The following is a 17,942-nucleotide window of genomic DNA, read 5'->3' as shown; positions in this document are numbered from 1 at the left end:
ATAATGATTCTGGAGCTTGAATAAAGGTGTCATCTGAGAAAATCAGACACAGAGATTTCTCCTTGCAGTAAATCAGCATTTTGTATGCACAGCATTTGTTCGAAGATCAGTTTTTGCACTTACCATTAATTTCAAAACTGATCATAAGGATATAATCCGTCAGGTTAAGCCTTTGTTATATGAACAAACAAACAAAAATTAAAATGTCCTTATTTTTGTCGGTGGGACGTTCTATGGGTGGAAATGAAAGTAGAAACCAGTAGTGTCTTCAGGAGCCATGAGCTTGAGCTCAGGCATTTGATCAGTGAGAAAAGGAATTCATGGATGTTAAACTTTCAGGCATTCCTTTACTCCATGTTTAATTTCTCTGAGTTTCTATCAATGAATTTGTCAGAGTAGATAATTTCATTTGACCAGAAGAAAAAAAAGAGGGTTACAGTTTCTAGGAGGCTATTGTGTAATACTGGTGACTTGCATTATGTGGTGACAGATTTTCACAATAGCGAAGAGCACTGCATCAGGTCTCAGGGCTGCCAGAGATTTTTTGAGACAGTGTGCACCAAGTTCAAAATGAAAAAAATGTAATGAGAGAAGAATTGACTAGTTTAGTTTCTTGCTCGAAATCGATGTCCTTTTCTTCAAAAGAAAAGAAATTGTCTTCTGTATTACTGCTACAGCTAGTGTTTGAAATACTGTTGACGTGAAGCTATTATTTGGCAGCTTGGCTTGTTCTCACATTACAAGAATGATGCTAATAATTCCTATTGACTGCTGTGACCTCTGCTGGAGGGAAAAGAGTCCGTTTTCTTGCAGCCCTTCCTCTCAGAGCCTGGCAACATATTTGCTATTTATTTATTACTTGTTTGTTCCCTGCAGCAAATTTCCCTTCCTGCCAGGTGGCTGAAGTGATTTGCATACTTGGTCATTTATCTCATGTCATAAATCCAGTTCAAAACCAAATATCTGATGAAATTTTAATCCTCATAAGCTTTCAGTTCTATGGGTGTATGGCTTGTACACATCATGTGGTGCAATTAATCTTTGCATATGAATGAATGTCTTAATGTTTAAGTCCACGGCTACATTTCTGTTTGCACCTTTGCTTCACACTGCATTAAGATTGAGTTCGTACGTGTCATGCTTTGAGTGTCTCAGAGATGTTGATGTGTAAGTCTAGATTGCACCGCCTTTCTGAGTGCATACACTGAGACTGCAGTCAGATATACTTAGTCTGAAGTCTGTTGCAGTTCTGCGTTGATTTAGTTGGAAACCACTGACAGTGAAGTCATTTCACAATAACAGTTCTTTGGCTTCAGACTGTGAGAATAGCTGCTAATTAAATGTTTCTTGTTCTTAAACACTGCAAACGCTGGCTTACGTTTTGACTGTATGCAGCAGTTTACTAATGAGCTTTCTCTTTAACGAGAAGCTTGTTCATGTTTCATTGTTTTGGAAACTTTAATAGTTTTGTGGGTTTGGGGTTTTTTTGAATGTGGCTTTTTTTTGGTTTTTTGGTTTGGTTTTTTTTTTTTTTTTTAACATGAAGGGCCTCTTGCTGAATCTAACCCAGGCCTGTCATGGCTTCAGATCCACAACCACCTTGGCTACTATGGCTCTGCCCCAGAACTGTTGCAGTATGGAGCAGCAGTGAGCACACCTGTGCCTTGTTTTTTGCAGGGACTGCAAGCAGTACATTGTGGCCCTGTTGTGCCAAACAAACATCTTGAGCTCTGATCCAAAAAGCATGACTCAAAGTTACTTTTGATATATTGCTCTCATCAGCCTAGGAAGAGCTTACTCGCGACACACGTAAGCCCACGTGGTGTTTGTTCTCCACACATTTGTGGGCAGTGTTGTTGTGTTTCGGTTGTAAAAGAAGCCTTCTCAGATGGGGAAGAGGGTCAGCAGAGCATTTGGTTTTGGGTGCAAGTGGGAGGCTCTCGAGGAGGCGTGAGAGATGGAGTTAGCTGCTTCTCCGTGCAGCCTTTGAGTTTCTTTGCGTGCTCCTTTCTTCTGGTGAGATGGTGTATTTCTGTGCCATCCTAGCTGCCTGTGGTGAGACAAGCATACAAACTAGGTGTTGGAGACACTGCTGGACACTTGACAGAAGAGAAAAATAGCTGGGACGGATAAGCAATAGGATCTGCTTGAAAGACTGGTTTTGTGTGTGTGTGAGGGAGGGAGCTCAGGGTTTGCTGGTTTTGTTGTGACTCTGGGGGTTGGAGTGGCACCAAAAGTTGACACAGAATGAAGCGTGAGGAGAAGAATCCTAAAAAGGGAAGGTCTAGGAAATGGGAAGGCATCTACAAAACATGTAGAAATTTGGGAGGAATAACATATGAAAAAGTCTAGATAAGCATGATTTTTTTTCTCTTCACTGTAACCTGTATTTTAGCAAACAACACAGAGGAATTAAAACCCTCTTTATTTCAGAAGGTTAAAATCTAAACTACTGTACTGGGCAAAATGAAGATGGTTCTAGAAGTATTGAAAGGCTGTTTGTCCCTTGTTGTTTGATTATTTAAAACTGGATAAGGCTGTTTGTCCCTTGTTGTTTGATTATTTAAAACTGGATAAGGCTGTTTGTCCCTTGTTGTTTGATTATTTAAAGCTGGATGTCCTCATCCTATATTATCTTACTGGACTTCTACTGTTCAGAAGAGCTGTATCTGTGTCTCCACCTTCTCTTGCTGTTTGCTAGAAGTCCTGGCTAATGCTTGCAGGTAGACTTTACCAGGCTTGCTCCTTCATGTCTAAAGCTTTGCAGCCTAGTGAAGAAAAGCCCCTTGAACTCTTGGAGACCACCATGACCATGGTGTTGCACTTGAAGAAGAATCTATAAACCCAGAGACTTTCTTGAAGACTTTTCATCTTTATTAGTAGACAATAATTAATTATAAAAGAAATTTTATGCTATTGAAACTAAAGTTATAAAAGCAATCTCCAAAATTGGAAACAAATGTAACAGTATAAAAATAAGAGATTTGGAAAAATACGTAAGTCTTACAAATCCAACCCTTAGAATTTTTTTTTACCTTTCTTCTATAAAACCTTTATTCTTATTCCAGGGAACCGTGGTATTTGAAGACAGTGATATTTACATAGTAAAGAGGCAGGTACTTCCTTTTCCTACAAGACTGATTTAACTAACATTTCTATTGTCTGGCAAAACCCAGTCTTCCTGCCTGCTTGACATCTCCTCTTAAAAGCTTCTGAAGACCCTGTGACAAAAGGCAGTCTTTTAAGAATCATAATTACCGTTTACAGGTTGTAAGATTTATTCTACCATGAACTTCAGCAGAACAGAAGGAATACAATGCTTGCTGAAATTAGAGTGGTGATGCTTAAAATACATTACCTCCACCTCTTTTTTTGAGAGGGGGGGCTCTTCCTGTGAGCCCATCTCCAACGTGCATACCAAGACAGTACTCGCCTGTGGAAAGTATTTAGATATTCTTTCATGCTGACAGAAGTACTTCCCGTTATGCAGAAATCTGAAACACCAACGAGTGAAGTCCTTAGACCATCCATAGGAACAGACTGTGGTAGCATTTCTGTTACTGGTGAACACTGAAATGAGGCAGATGCAGAAGCAGAAGAATTTGGATCACCCGTTCTTAGTGTGATGCTAAAATAATCTTGATGGCAGCCAGTGTGAGTTTAGTAGTGCCAGCAGTGCAACTTTAAAGCATCTTTTAAGAGCAAAGTTTTTCTTTTTTTTTTTTTTTTTTTTTGATTTGCAGTGTTTCCTGTTGGTGTGTTGTGATATTACAGACCCAAGTATGCAATCATTGAGACTGCTAATGCTGCCTGCTTTTCTCCAAACTACACCTTTACAGGAATACTCCCAGAAAGATAAAAAGAGGACTCTTTTCTTGATGAGGAAGGACTGATCTTCTGCTTAATCACTACAATATTCCTTAGTTTGTGTTGTAGTTCAAAGAAATATTTCCATAGGTCCACTCTCATATCAAGCAGTCATGGGCATCTTGAATTCAAAAGAGGATTGTGTACTTGCAGAATAAAGGGATGACATTTCTCATGTTTAGTTGTATAGTTTGCATAGGTTGGTTTGTGGTCTACAAATGCAAATTTGTATCAAAGAGCCTGTGCTAAAATAGAGTTGGAAAAAGTTCAGCCTAATTTGCTTTGGTTCACCTGCAAAAAATGTTTCTATTGAAGGCTTTCTTCTCTAGAGCATGGGGGAAAGTTCAGTGATAAGCTCTGGTTGTTTAGTAATCTTCTGCCTATTAATTCATAGAAGTCAGTTCCCTTTTTAGAGATGACAGCAATAGTTTATTTCATTATTTTTAAAATAGTTTCTATTGAGGATAACATCACTTTACCCATTCCTTCTAAAAATGCCTTCCTTCCTGCAGTCTAGATGATCAAGTTTAATGTTTACATCTCAAATATTATTATGGCTTTGGATAAACTGATACTGGACTTGGAGTTTCCCTTTGCATCTAGCTAGTTACCATTGCTTAGGGCAGGCAATCTGACCTCTTCCAAAACTGAATGGTGAGCTGCAATTTGACAATTAGACTTGTCTGGGAAAATATGTTTTATGTCCAGCTTCTAGACAATGACAGTTGGTTTATGTTCTCCCCCTCACCCTATAGTGCATTAAGTAATGCTATAGTATCACCTTCCATTCCTCGTAAGATTCTTTTCTGGCTTCAGCAACACGAAGGCTTTTTGTGGTGACTTTTAAGAGTGCCTGCTTGAAACTAGTTAGATTTGTGGCATCTGTTAAAACTAAGTCTCAGTCATTGGCTAGCAATACCCAATGTGTCAGAAATTGTGACCCTGAACATTCAGCTGTTAGCTAGGACTTCAGCAAGCATTACGTATGTGATAATGAGTACTGAAGGGAAAAGTAATTAGTTTTTCCTGAATTTTATTTATGAAAAGGACTGCATGGAACAACCTGATTTGAACCTGCAAGCTTTCGTTTCTGTTTTTCTTAATGCTGTTTGGCGTTTTCTTTTAATTATCTAAATCATAGATGTTGAGGTGGAAAAAAAAATCAATATAATTTGCTTGTATTGCATCAGTTGCCTAGATCCCAGGAAGGTTTACATTAGATTTGTTTTCTTTTATGTTGCAGCTAAACTGCCAATCAGTAGATTTGACTCAAGCTTTTTTATATTTCATTTTCATTCTTCATTTTACTGTAAGTTATATTTGGATTAAATCTACTTTGAGGAATGTGTAAGATGTTAATTTCCCAAATAATGGGGCTGTTAAATCATTTAGGCTTGGTAGTGGGTATTATTAAGTTAATTTTTGTAATATTTCTAATGTGGTAAAAATATGCTACATTTTGTAAGACTTCATTTTCAACTTTATGGTAGCAAATCTGCAATAAGTTTTAATGCCATTCAGCCATTTAGATTATCTCTTGGTGGAACTGACTAATAGATAAAACTATCCATCAGGAAGACTTGAATTTTTAGCACTTGCTCCATCTTCTATGTTTAGGCATAAAACAAATTCTGATTTTTTTGTAGCAGCATGTTGGAAGAAGAGGGTTAGAAAAAAATAATATAATGCAGAGGCATCCTGTATCTTTCCTACATTGTATGGAAATAAAAAGAACATGTTCCGACTATATGGTCCCAATAGTGACAAGCAGGGTTTAAAAGAGGAAGGAATGGAGAAGAAAATCAGGATGATCAGGGGGCTGGAGCACCTCCCGTATGGAGATAGGCTGAGAAAGTTGAGGCTGTTCAGCCTGGAGAAGAGAAGGCTGCGTGGAGACCTCATAGCAGCCTTCCAGTATCTGAAGGGGGCCTACAAGGATGCTGGAGAGGGACTCTTTGTTAGGGACTGCAGCAATAGGACAAGGGGTAATGGGTTAAAACTTAAACAGGGGAGATTTAGGTTAGATTCAAGGAAGAAATTTTTTACTGTGAGAGTGATGACGCACTGGCGCAGGTTGCTCAAGGAAGTTGTGAATGCCCCATCCCTGGCAGTGTTTAAGTCCAGGCTGAATGGGGCTTTGAGCAACCTGGCCTAGTGGAAGGTGTCCCTGCCCATGGCAGGAGGGTTGGAACTGCATGATCCTAAGGTCCTTTCAAACCCTAGCTGTTCCATAATTCTATGATATTCATCTCCACTGAGTGAAATAAATACATGCTAACAGTTGAACTGCGATTTAGCAAAGCTAGATTTCTGGTCTGAAGGATGTATGCATGTGTAGGGGTGATGACTTAGCCCGGTTTCCAAAGGAAAAAAAGAGCTTAAATAACTTTGCTGCTTGTTCCTGTGCCAGTCACATTTTAACTCATTGTCGAATGTGTTTCAAGCAGGCCGGATGGGAGTGATCTCAGTGGTCCTAAAACAGTCTGCCACAGCCTTCAGCCGAGAGGACCTGTGCTCTCTCCGCCGCCACTTGTCTTTGACCCACTGGGATAGCAGAGGGGCAGAGGCATTTGCCTGTGGCCCCGGGCAGCTGCCATGTGGCTGGCCAGCTGGTATCCATGCGGGGCTGGATTAGCCCCAGGATGCAGTGCTCGCTCTCTCCCCTAGCTATCAGGTCAAATTAACCTTGATAGGCATCCCCTACCAGTTTTTAAGTGTTGGGCTAGGTAGGGGGAGGTTGGCAGATGCACACACAGAAGGCTCTGTCTATGATTGTGGCTGTTTGCCTGGGCTTCATCGTCAGAGGAATATGGATGACTGCTGCTGTCAGGGGGACTCTAGGCTGGACACCAAATTCAGACCCATCCTGTGAGGATGCCATGACAAGCGTTAGTGGTTTGTGACTTCACTCTCTGCCGGACAGAGCATCCCATTTGCCAGACAGATCAGTCACCCGGGAAGGGCTGCTGCTTGTCTACGGCATGGATCCATGGTGTTGCAGAGAGGCTGCCACGGCTTATCTGACTTTCTGACTACTTCCTTGGCAGCTCATCTAGGCACACAGCAGTGAAACAGCCAGGAAAAGCCTTCAGCAGATTGAAGATGACTGTAGGCCTCTGGGGGTAGAGGTGAGAAGGACGGTGCCTGAGTGGCAGACTCCTCAGGCCTCCCACGTAAGGTTTGATTTTAATGAAAACTTATTGAGAGCTCAGGGAAAAAGCTAATTCTACTGTGCAGGAAGACTGGGGAGTTTTAAAGAAGACTCACTTGACTAAGCAAGGAACTTCTTTGGGAACTGCAGCTCAGAAAGGCAGCATGCAAAATGTGGAGCATACAAAACCAGGGAGAGATAATGGAGCAGGAATACAAAAGCAAAGCTTTTTTAAAATCATGGAAGAAGAATCAAAAAAAAGACCAGGTAGAGTGAAAACTAGCTAAGGCAACAAGATTCTTTAAGGTATTCTTAGAGCAGATTGATAGCAAGGAGAAGTTCAGGAAAGCTTTAAATTCATCAATGAATAGGAGAGTCAAGCTAGAATATGATGGCACAGAGAAACTGAAGCACTGAATGCTTTATTCGCCTCAGTGAAAAGACAGTTCACCTGCGTTTGTCTATGCCAGCATTTTTTTGAGAAAGGCACAGCCAAGAGCTGGAGAGTGGTAGGTCAGGGGCCAATTGGAGAAGTTGAATGTATTCAGGTTAGTGGGACTGGATGGGAGCTGCTGAAGGTGCTGAAAAAGTTGGCAGATGTGAGACCACTAGGGAAAAACTGTGCTGTTGGGGGAGGTCCCTGGTGACGGAGAAGAGGCTAATGTTTTAACCATCTCTAAGAAGGGCAAGAAGGAGCATCTGGGCAACTATAGGCCACTCAGCTTCCCCTCATGACCTAGAAAGATCATGGAGTATATTCTCATTTCCAAACACGTAAAGAACAAGAAGACTGAAACAGTCAGCCTGGATTTAGCAAGGTCAAATTGTACTTGTGTTATTGCTGCCTTGGATTAAATTATTTGCTATAGGGGTGAGGGAGAGCAGTAAATGTGTTGAATTCACTAGGGCTTTTTTCCCTGTTTCCCATAGAGGTTTCATTTGGAAGCTGAAGAAGTATGGGCTAGGCAAATGGAATTTTAGATGGGTTGAAAATAAGCTGCTGAAAGGTTAGTGATGCTCCACATCCAGCTGATGGCCCTTAACAAGCAGGCTGCTTTACGGGATAATACTGAGGCTGAAACTGTTAGGGTTTTCATCAACAGCCTCGGTCATGAAGCAAGATGCCGTCTGTGTAAATTTGCAGAGACGCTAAATTACATTGATAGACATGCTGGATGATAGAACTTCAACCCAGAGAGAGCTCAGAAACCTCTGAGGACTGGGGCAGTGAAAGCCACTTGGAGCTGACTTTAGAGAAATACAAAGTTCAGTACCTGGTGTGAATTAACCCCATGTGTTAGGTTGAATTGAGCATGAGCTATAAATATGCTCTCATTGCAAATAAGGCAAATCAGGCAACAGGGTTACAATAGAAGCAAGAAGCGCTTCAAGGAAAGCTTTTGTCCCCTCTGCCTAGTGTTGGGAGACTGCCTGGAATACTCTGTTCAGTTTTTTGAGCCCTTTTGGGGGTTTCCATCTGTAGGGTCAGAGCAGCACTGGCAGATGTTGCCTACAGAAGCAGTTTTAGTCTCCACCCTCTGAGGATTTTGAGACTCATTTGGACAGAGACATGGCTGAATTGATCTGCTGGTAGCAGCAGTTCCCACTTGGGCAGTGGATAGGGCAGAAATCTGTCCCAACTAGCGTTTATTTGATTCTGTGAAATCTCAGAGACACAGGGTGTCTAGAGACAGTTTGGTTTCAGGTATGATGCAAAAAGCTGTAGGAAACCAGTCTTCATTCAGCAGAATTATTTAATGGACCACTTGTTAGGTTTTTTTGTTTTGTTTTGTTTTTTTGTTTGTTTGTTTGTTTGTTTTTATAGTGTCATCATCCCAGATTTCACAGATGACTGGAAAAAGAGCTTCACTTTGGATCTCTTAAAACGCTCTAAGATTATGTACAAATGGATGCTTACTCTGTCAGTATCAATATGCACCCCCTGTAGGAGTGTATTTTTGGCTTTAGGAAACTAAGCTTTGCATGTGGATCTCTAGTCACTGTTATCATTTTAACTGAAATAAAGTAGTTCAGTAATTTTACATCTGAGCTATAATTTGAGAAGTTTACAATCCCTGTTGGAGACATAGGCAGTTTTAGCACAGGTAGTTTGAAAGGCTGCAAGTGTTGCCCATGTGTTCTGAGCTCTTTTCTGTCAGCATAGATTAGATAAAAGTCTAAAGTACTGAAAGAGTGTCCCATTTGATAAGTACTGCCAGGATTCAAGGAATCTGGTGAAAACACATGTAATTCCAAGCTTGACTGAATTTGCTGTGCTGCTGCTTAGCCTCACAATTTGCTGTGAAGAGAGAATTTTGGTTCCATTGAATGATGGTCAATAGCAGTATTTTTATATACTTTATTTTTGGGAGACTAAGGAGACAGTCTGAAAGTAAATGTATCACTGTCTTTTTGCCTGTGCAGAGTGCGCTCTGCGTGTGTGCGTGCATGCTTATAATCATATTTTTAGTGACCTGCTTATTTTTCTTTCTAACTCCTGCTCATATCTTCACAAAATCCTCTCTTTGTGCACATGAAATGATTGTGTATATACCAGTACAATGTGAGTGTAATAAAAAGAAATTTTCAGGATTTCTTTAAAAGAGTAAACAAACTGTAGAACTTGTTATCAGTTCATCAGACTTGTTTAATCTCATCACGATGCATGGAGCCTATTTATTTCTGTAGCTTTCATTACGGGTTATGCAAATTTGATATTAAATCTCATCAATAACAATCTAGTTTTTATTAACTAGGCAGTTACATTGCTTGGAATTTTCTAAAGCCATTTTTAATAGCTGAGGAGTGAGGTGTATCTGAAATGCTCATTTTAGGGTATGCCTAAACTGTAGTTGCATCTTTTTTGAATGTCATGGAATTACTTAGCTTGGTTGACCATAATAGAATCATAGCATGGTTTGAGTTGGAAGGACCTTAAAGATTACCTAGTTCAACCCCCCTGCCATGGGCAGGGACACCTTCCACTAGACCAAGTTGCTCAAAGCCACATCCAGCCTGGCCTTGAACACTTGCAGGGGTGGGGCAGCCACTGCTTCTCTGGACAACCTATTCCAGTGCCTCACCATGCTCACAGTAAAGAACTTCTTCCTAATATCTAACCTAAATCTACCTTCTGTCAGCTTAAAGCCATTCTCCCGTGTCCTGTCACTATATGCCCTTGTAAAAAGTCCCTCTCCAGATTTCTTGTAGGCCTCTTTAGCTATTGGAAGACTCTCATAAGGTGTACCTTGAGCCTTCTGTTAGTGCAGTTTGTTGCAAAATCATATGCTGTTACCATTTATGCGGTTAATGTTACAGGTATGGAGTTACCATAGGGGCTAAAGGAGCATATGAGTGATGTATCAAGAAGCCTAAATGTGCAAGGATGTGGGGTTGCGTAAGCTCTGCGTGTGCAATTTATGCACCTGGATTGGAAGGTTGTGATGCATATGCACGGAGCAGATACACTACATTTCTTTGCGGTTAACCTGGGGAGTTGGGAAGAGTTTTCTTCTCTTGGTCTTTGCTTCTAGAACACTGAAGGGGAATGTGAAATATGGGCATATACTGCTTGCAGGTGGTTTTACTGTACCACTCATCCTTGCACCATGGGACCAAAGCTGTGCCTGTCTGGGAAGTGTTTCTATCTTGAGTGTATCTGCATGAAGCATAATTATCCTTTTGAATGCAGGATTGATATTCCTAAAATAGACTCAGGATCAACCTGAAAGTTAACTGGAAATTATAAATGTATGTGTTCAGATGTATTATTGATGCATGATGACTGAAGTCCAAAACAGCTGCAAAACATGATGTTTTAAATTGTCTCTGTTTATTTTTTGAGCTGTATGCCTAATGGGAGAATTTCTAATGCTGACATGGCAGCTCAGAGGGTGTGTTACTAATATTCTTGGTCACTTGGCTCCTATGGCCAAGGCAACTGACAGCTTGTTCTCATTTCAGTGGTGATTTGTGTAATTTTGGTATAATTTGTTTTATGAATCGACTTATTTTGCAAAGCTAAAAATTGTCAGATAACAATTTTGGGTGGTTGCTTTATAATTGCTATGCTTTCTTGTATAGCAAGCTGAGAGAACTGTCAAGTCTGAAAATTAGGGTCATCAATCTGCTTTTGTAGAAGTCCTTTCTGAAAGCCTGATTTTATTTTTCAGTTGCTCATATTTCAGATGTAAAGAAAAATTAAAATATTATATTCTGTAGTACCAAACCAAAATTGATTGTATAAATATCGGTATTTGAATGCTGGCTCATTTTACTGGGCAGAGGATGATCTTTATGCTAGGGTAGCCATTGGGTGCCTTGTGCCGTGATTTTCTCATGTTTTGCTGAATGAAAAACACAGCTGTAAGAAGCAAAAATGTTTGAAGATTATTTCAATAACATCTGGGGGATAAGAACGCAGAGGTGAAAAGAGCAGTTTTTTAAGCACATATGAAGAATCGGGTTGCTGCATAATGACTCCTACAGAACAACAATACAAAAACATGTATTTGTACTCTCCTGTCTTCTTCGGTTACACACATCAGCGTTGAGTTAGCAGCTTATAGTAATGCCACTTATTACATTTTAAAGAGATATAACATTGAGCATGTGTAGATAGGTTGACGTAGCTTATAAGCCTGTAGTAATATTAAACTCTTTAGAAAATAGTGATTTGGTTCTGGGTTTGTTTTGTTGAGGTTTTATTTCTCTCCTGCAACGTACAGAAGATCTTCCTTCTTTTGTCTAGTCTAGTTTAGATATTTTACCTTTCCTTCCTTCATTAATCAATGAGTATGGAAAAAACCTAATTATTTCAGTGAGCAAGTTCTGACTAAATCCTGTGATGCAGAACAGCATGTGAAACTGCTTGTGCCCATCCATTACCCAGGCCTGCAAGAGGAAAGGAGAACAAAAAAAAAAAAAAGCCTATATATCATGGATTATATTTTGCTTCAGGCATTCTCTGACCTACTGTATTATGATTTGGCAGCCACATAAAAAAATTAAAAGCTTTTTGGGTTCTTACCAAACACATTATATAAAAATAGAAAATACCAGTAATTCAGGCTGTGGAATAGTTTTAGATGGATGATTATTCTGAAGATTTTAATAGTCCAATAAGAACCTAATCTAATTGCATGTTGAAATGAAGTTAAATATTTTCCAAATAGATTACAGAAAGGGAATTGCATTTTGGCAAGTGTGGTACAACACCCTTCTTTCTCATTGAGCACACACACTTAAAACCTATATAATTTTGACTAAACAAATGCTTCCCAAAGGAAATAAATATAACCAAATGATGATGATATCCATATTGCCCACTTAGCAAGAGGATCACGGACTATAATGCACTGTCTCTTTGGTATAGTCGCAAGAGTCAGCTACCTCTTTGTTTCCCTGTTGCAGACTCTGCAGAACATGTGATGGGTAAAGGCAAGTCCTTATCAAAGTTTAAGGAGGGCCTAACTATAACAAGGGCTGGGGAGTGCATTTAGGACAGTTGTACAAACACTGGCTGGTCTCTGCACAGCCAGCAGTACAAGGCTGGGTCAGTAAGGACAGTCCCTTGGGTCTCTTTTGCTAGTTGATGGAGCCTTCAAAGCAATTTGGTGCCTGTGAAGCAGATCCTGACAGACAGAGAGCTTCAAGGGCTGCCAGGGTTTAATCCTGGCCTCCCTTCAGACCCTAAATGAAGAGAACTGGAAGCAGCAGTTCAGATCAAAGCCTTTTGGTGACAAGAAAAGACTCAGATACAGCATTTGACTTCCAGATAGATAGGATCTCTTGATCTTGTCACTTCCTTGGCAATTCCAATACCTGAAGCTCACACTTGCCATCTGTGGGAGTGAGGCACATCCCACCTGGGGTGTGCACATGTGCTGGCCATCTAGCTTGTCATTTAAATTAGACAAGTGACTCAACAACTAAAAGGGGGCAAAACAAGATACTCCAATGTAGTTCACAGAAGCTTTACAGCTCTCAAGTGTGTTGCCCTCTCCACATCTCTCCAAGTAAAATTGTAAAATAAACATCTGTGCTTATCTGGATGGTTGACTGACTGCTGCAAGATTTCATTTTGAACTGGGGAAAACACAGCCTTTCTCCCATCTGAGTATGGAGTACAAGCTAGGATGTGGTTGGGGGAAAAGCTACAGCAAGAGTGGTTGCAATTTTCCCCCTGCTTTTGAATGACACTCTCCTGATCCTTTGCTTCTGATTTATTTTTATGTTACTTCACTTTGCATAAGCATGTTGTAGTTTACACAGCAGGCATAGAAAGCTGTGTTTTGTTCTCTGCCTGAAATGGCCCAGGGGTGTGCTCTGACAAGATGCTGAGAAGAGCTAATCCACATGCAGGGGGTGCAGGAACAGCCTCCTCCACGGTCAGTGCAGCTTTCATGCTGGGCACTGGCTGAGCTCTCAAAGTGCCATGAACACTGTAGGATTTCTGATGAGTGAATTTGTGAACTCCTCTAACATCAGTTTTCTGAAGGTGGCATGAGAAGAGTTGCTGAAATGGAGCACGAACATTTCAGGCAGGGAGATGTGAGCAGGAAGGGTGATGGAATAATTCTCTTCAGATGCCAAATTTTTTGCATTAAAAACTTGGTAATTTAAAAGATCTACAACCTCAAGAGACTGGTTAAATGGGCTGTATTACCATGCTCTTTAGATACTAAGATAAAAAATAGTCTTTTCTCTATGCTTTATGCTAAGTGTTACTTTCATAGAGGAAGGGTAGAGAGTGAAGAAAAAGATGTAGAATGAGAAGGAAAAAAAAAAGTCTTGAAAGCATTGCATCTTTTCTTTGCTAAATGATGGGATGGTTTCTTTGTGAATGGTTCCTTTAAATAGTTGGTTATTGTAGTTTTCCACATAGATTATCTTCAATTAAAAGAAGCAAAAAGAAAAGCTAAAGAACGAAAACAAAACTTCCAAAAACTTAGGATGTATTTGTGAGGGATAGTGAACTTCGGAAGAATAATTCCTGGAAAAAGAATCTTATCAATTCTACTACTATATTAATAATAGCAGCCGTAAGTGATGTTAGTTTCTCTAGAGTTAAGTGTGCTTTTATTTTTACATATGCTGGTAATCTTAAAAATTAAATGGCATTTTTTAACTTCCAGGGAGTTTGGTAGCTTAGAAAAGTCTTTGCATTGACTACAAACTACAGATTTCAAAAGGGATTCTTTCTTGCCCATCTCATCTTTCTGTTGTCATCATGACCTCACTGGCTAAATAAAAAAAAAAATCCCAATACAAACCCCATGTGCTTCATATTTAGTGGTTAATAGAAACCGCCTACTCAAGCTGCTTTTGTTTACTTCAAGGTTAAAAAATAAGTTTGGCTAATTTTCATAGGTGCCCCATCTTCTCCCTGCCTAACTTTGCCAAAAAAAGTTAAACATGCAGAAATCAAAATTACTCTTAAGTTCAGTATTAAAAATCAGGTCAAAGTGATTTAATTCTTTTTCTATTTCAAATGGACTCTTTTCAGTATTTTTTCAAAATGTTGCTTGGAGAAACATGTTTTTTTGAAACTTCATTTTTTTTGTTGTGTGGTGTTTTTTTTTTTTCTTTGTTTTTTTTTTTTTTTTTCTTTTTTGTGTATCTTACCTCTATCCTGGAAAATAAAATGGAATAAATAACATGATTAACTTCCTTTTCATTTTTTCTTTTCCATTTTGCCAATGTTCTAAGCTTCTAGCTATTGAAGTAGTATCTGTTGCCCAAAAACTAGGAAAAAAAAAAAAGGAGAATAAAATGGTGGGGAAAAGAAAGATGAAACCTTTCTTTGCTTTACACGACCAAAGGAAAAATTACAACTTTCTTCTTTTCAGTGGTTAGCTAGAAACTTTTCTGAAATCTGCTTGTGTAGAATCGACTTTTTTTTTCTTTTTTTTTTTTGAAGTTACTAAAAATTTCAGATGAGGGAATGAGAAGAAGGATTCCAAGAGGATCTTTTAGACTGCAATTTTATGCTGTAACTGAATTCTGAGTTATGTATTTGTAAGTTTTATATTGCTAAGGGGCTTTTATGTTTGTTTCAGTGATGTCCTTTGTAAAAAACAGTAAAATAGATGTACTTTTCTGAGTGAGTATTTTTTCTATATGCTTGCAGTGTAGATGGTGTCACTGATGACACCATGAGGGTATATTTTACTGCTGAACTATAAAAATTAAGAAAACCATTACCTTCAATGTGTTCGACAGGTGCACCTACTGAAATGCTTTTGTTCAGCATGTACCAAAGGTATTTCAATGGGTTTACTAATATAGCAGAATAATTTTATTAAGACTAATTTAAAAAACTTGTTTTCGTATTAGGTTTCAGTAAGTGTCATTAATCTCAACATCTAAATATTCAAGTGTGTTAATTATTAGTCTGTTCTCATGTTTAGATTTACTTCTGTTGAAGAATTAGTAATTAAAGCTAATACCTTTTATTAAGTACTAAGGAGTCAAGGGGTGTCACTGTAAAGTAAAGCTGCATGGAGTAGAGAAATTATCAAAAATATTGATTGGCCTCTGTTGTTTTATTTTAGCCATATTTATGTTCTGCAGCTTCTGTGTGGTTTCAAGTATTTTTTAAGAAACAGTATACCACAGTTAATCTACCTGCGCCTAAATTGTGTATTCTTAAAACTGCTTTTATTTAATTCTTTTTCCATGGTTTCGTGAAGAATGAACTCATTTGGCTAAGATTTAAATTGTGTGGTTAAAATTTCAGTTCAGGCTAGGTCTTTATTTCTTTTTAATGCAACATTTAATCTGCAACATTACATTTGTGTTAGAAATTTGCTAACTCCCCACTGCTGCAGGTGACTCAGTTCTATTTCAGAATTCAGTAGTATGCATTTCTGTCCAGTTTTAGTAATACTCTCAGTGATTGGTTGGGTGTATATTCTGCCATAGGAGACCTGTCTGAGGAGATTTGTTTTCCTTTGTTAAAGGGAGGACTTCACACACAGCTACAGCATGTAAAACCATAGTTGGCAAGTGGCTGAGGAGTGCCCCTGCTCTCCAATGTTAGCTCCAATTTTTGGAAGAGATTTTAGGAAGATATTTCCTCTTGAAGAGGGACAGAGGGGGGAAAATGGCTGCAAGATTATGGTTGATATTCTTTCTGAGTCTCTTATGACAAACGGTGTTCCTGCTGTCACTGGTGGCCAAGTATTTAGCAGAATTTCTGATTGCAGGCTCAAGAAACATCTTGCAAAACATCCACTGAGATCTTTTAAAATTCTCTGGTGCTAGGAAATATAGCAGCAGAAGTTCAGATACAGACAAAGATTCAATTTATTCTAGTCTGAATCCATCATGAATGCAAAAGGAAAAAAAAAGCAAACAAAAAAGCAAATATATTCCTGTGGAACTGGAAACGGTGAGGGATGAGCAAGATTATATGTTCCATGCGGTTTACCTTCTGTTCTTACATTCTATATAAAAAAGCTCTCCAGCCCACAACTGAGAACCAAGCAGGACTTCAAATACTCTGAGAAGTTCCTCAGTGACTTATATACTAATGCAGGTAGCCTGTGAACAGATGTGTATGGTATACCCACAGTAGTGCAGACATGGGCTGTAGATTCCCACGTGTTATTATAGAATGAAAAATGCATCAAATGTAAATACTTAGATTTTTAAATAAATATGATACCTTCCTTTTTACTTATAAACAGAAGTGGTAACCAAACCCATTACCTAGGCTACATGCACAGTAAAGCCACACTTTGTTATCAACAGATTACTGTTTTAATTAGGAGTATGTTGTGTGCAATTAGTATTTTTTCATGTCATTCTTGAAGAGTGACTAATTGAATAAGAAATGCCCGACCCTGCACGATATGCAAAGTATCTCATGAACTCTGGCACTTAGCACTTCAAGGGACTGCCATATGCTGTAAGAAGGAAATGTTAATGCATTTAGACATGCTTGATTACTGTTTTTGTTTAATGATTTTCACATATATGTGAGTATAAAACGAGAAGAAAAATGCTTGTACTTGTGAATACTTCAAAAGATTTCTACTTTCAAAAGTTGCCATTTTTTGATATTACAACCTTATGTTGAACATTTGGACCCAAAATTCTTCTGCCTCCTTAGAAAAACACCTTTTTATATTGTTAAAAAGAAGAAAGAAGAAAAATAAAAAAAAAAAAAAGAAAATAGAAATTCTACAGAATACAACCCCCCCCCCCCCCCCCCCATATAGACTAAATGGATAGTTCTCTTCAAATGAGTTCAGGTTTTTTATATATTTAGGTTAATAAAAAATTACAAGAAAAATATTGAAGAATCCCCAAATGACCTGTTGGCTTAAGTGCTGTTGTGGTCTTGCCTTCTGACATTTGATTTGCCTTTTTTGGGGGCCATGAAAATTGAGTGTTTTCCTTTAACTTCCTTGTAAGAAAGTGGAGAAGAGTGCGTTGAAGGCTAGCATGCTTGAGACTGCTGTGGAGCAGTTGTGGAGCAGCAATCAGTCTTGCATATTGCAGTATCTAAGTGGGTAATGGTGATTAAGTTCAATGGGATGCTGTGTGCTGTAGAAATTATGCCACTTCTCTTGAATCTGTATGCAGATAGAGTCCCGTGAAAGCTGTGAGAAAATCAGGACAATTTGTTTTGGCACAGCCTTGTTAGCACCAGGATTTCTTATGTGCAGATTGTGTGCTGCTCACATGTTTTGTTTTGGTTTTTTTTGTTTGTTTTTGTTTGGGATTTTTTTGTTTGGTTGTTTTTTTGAGTATGGAGTGGAGAGAGCTGGAAAACTGCTGCTGCTCTGTGGTTTAATTTCCAAGCAAAATATAACTTGGTCACATTTGAAGATGATTACTCATTTGAAAGGAGGGAAAGATGGACTGTATGGATGGTCTATTGGTTGGTATTTTTTTTAAACGTACCTGTATGCAT

At 38.9% G+C, this 17,942-nt stretch overlaps 1 protein-coding gene across 2 annotated transcripts in view; it reads left to right on the top strand.

Annotated features, from left to right (window-relative positions):
- FRMPD4 (FERM and PDZ domain containing 4) overlaps positions 1-17,942 on the top strand; it is a gene marked incomplete at both ends in the record, with an annotated part of 301,819 nt that overhangs the window by 127,661 nt on the left and 156,216 nt on the right. The window lies entirely within an intron of this gene.

The sequence above is a fragment of the Psittacula echo genome (genome assembly GCF_963264785.1).
Source record: "Psittacula echo genome assembly, chromosome: 3".
In the NCBI taxonomy this organism is placed as follows: domain Eukaryota; kingdom Metazoa; phylum Chordata; class Aves; order Psittaciformes; family Psittacidae; genus Psittacula; species Psittacula echo.
This window is presented reverse-complemented; position numbering and strand designations above follow the sequence as displayed.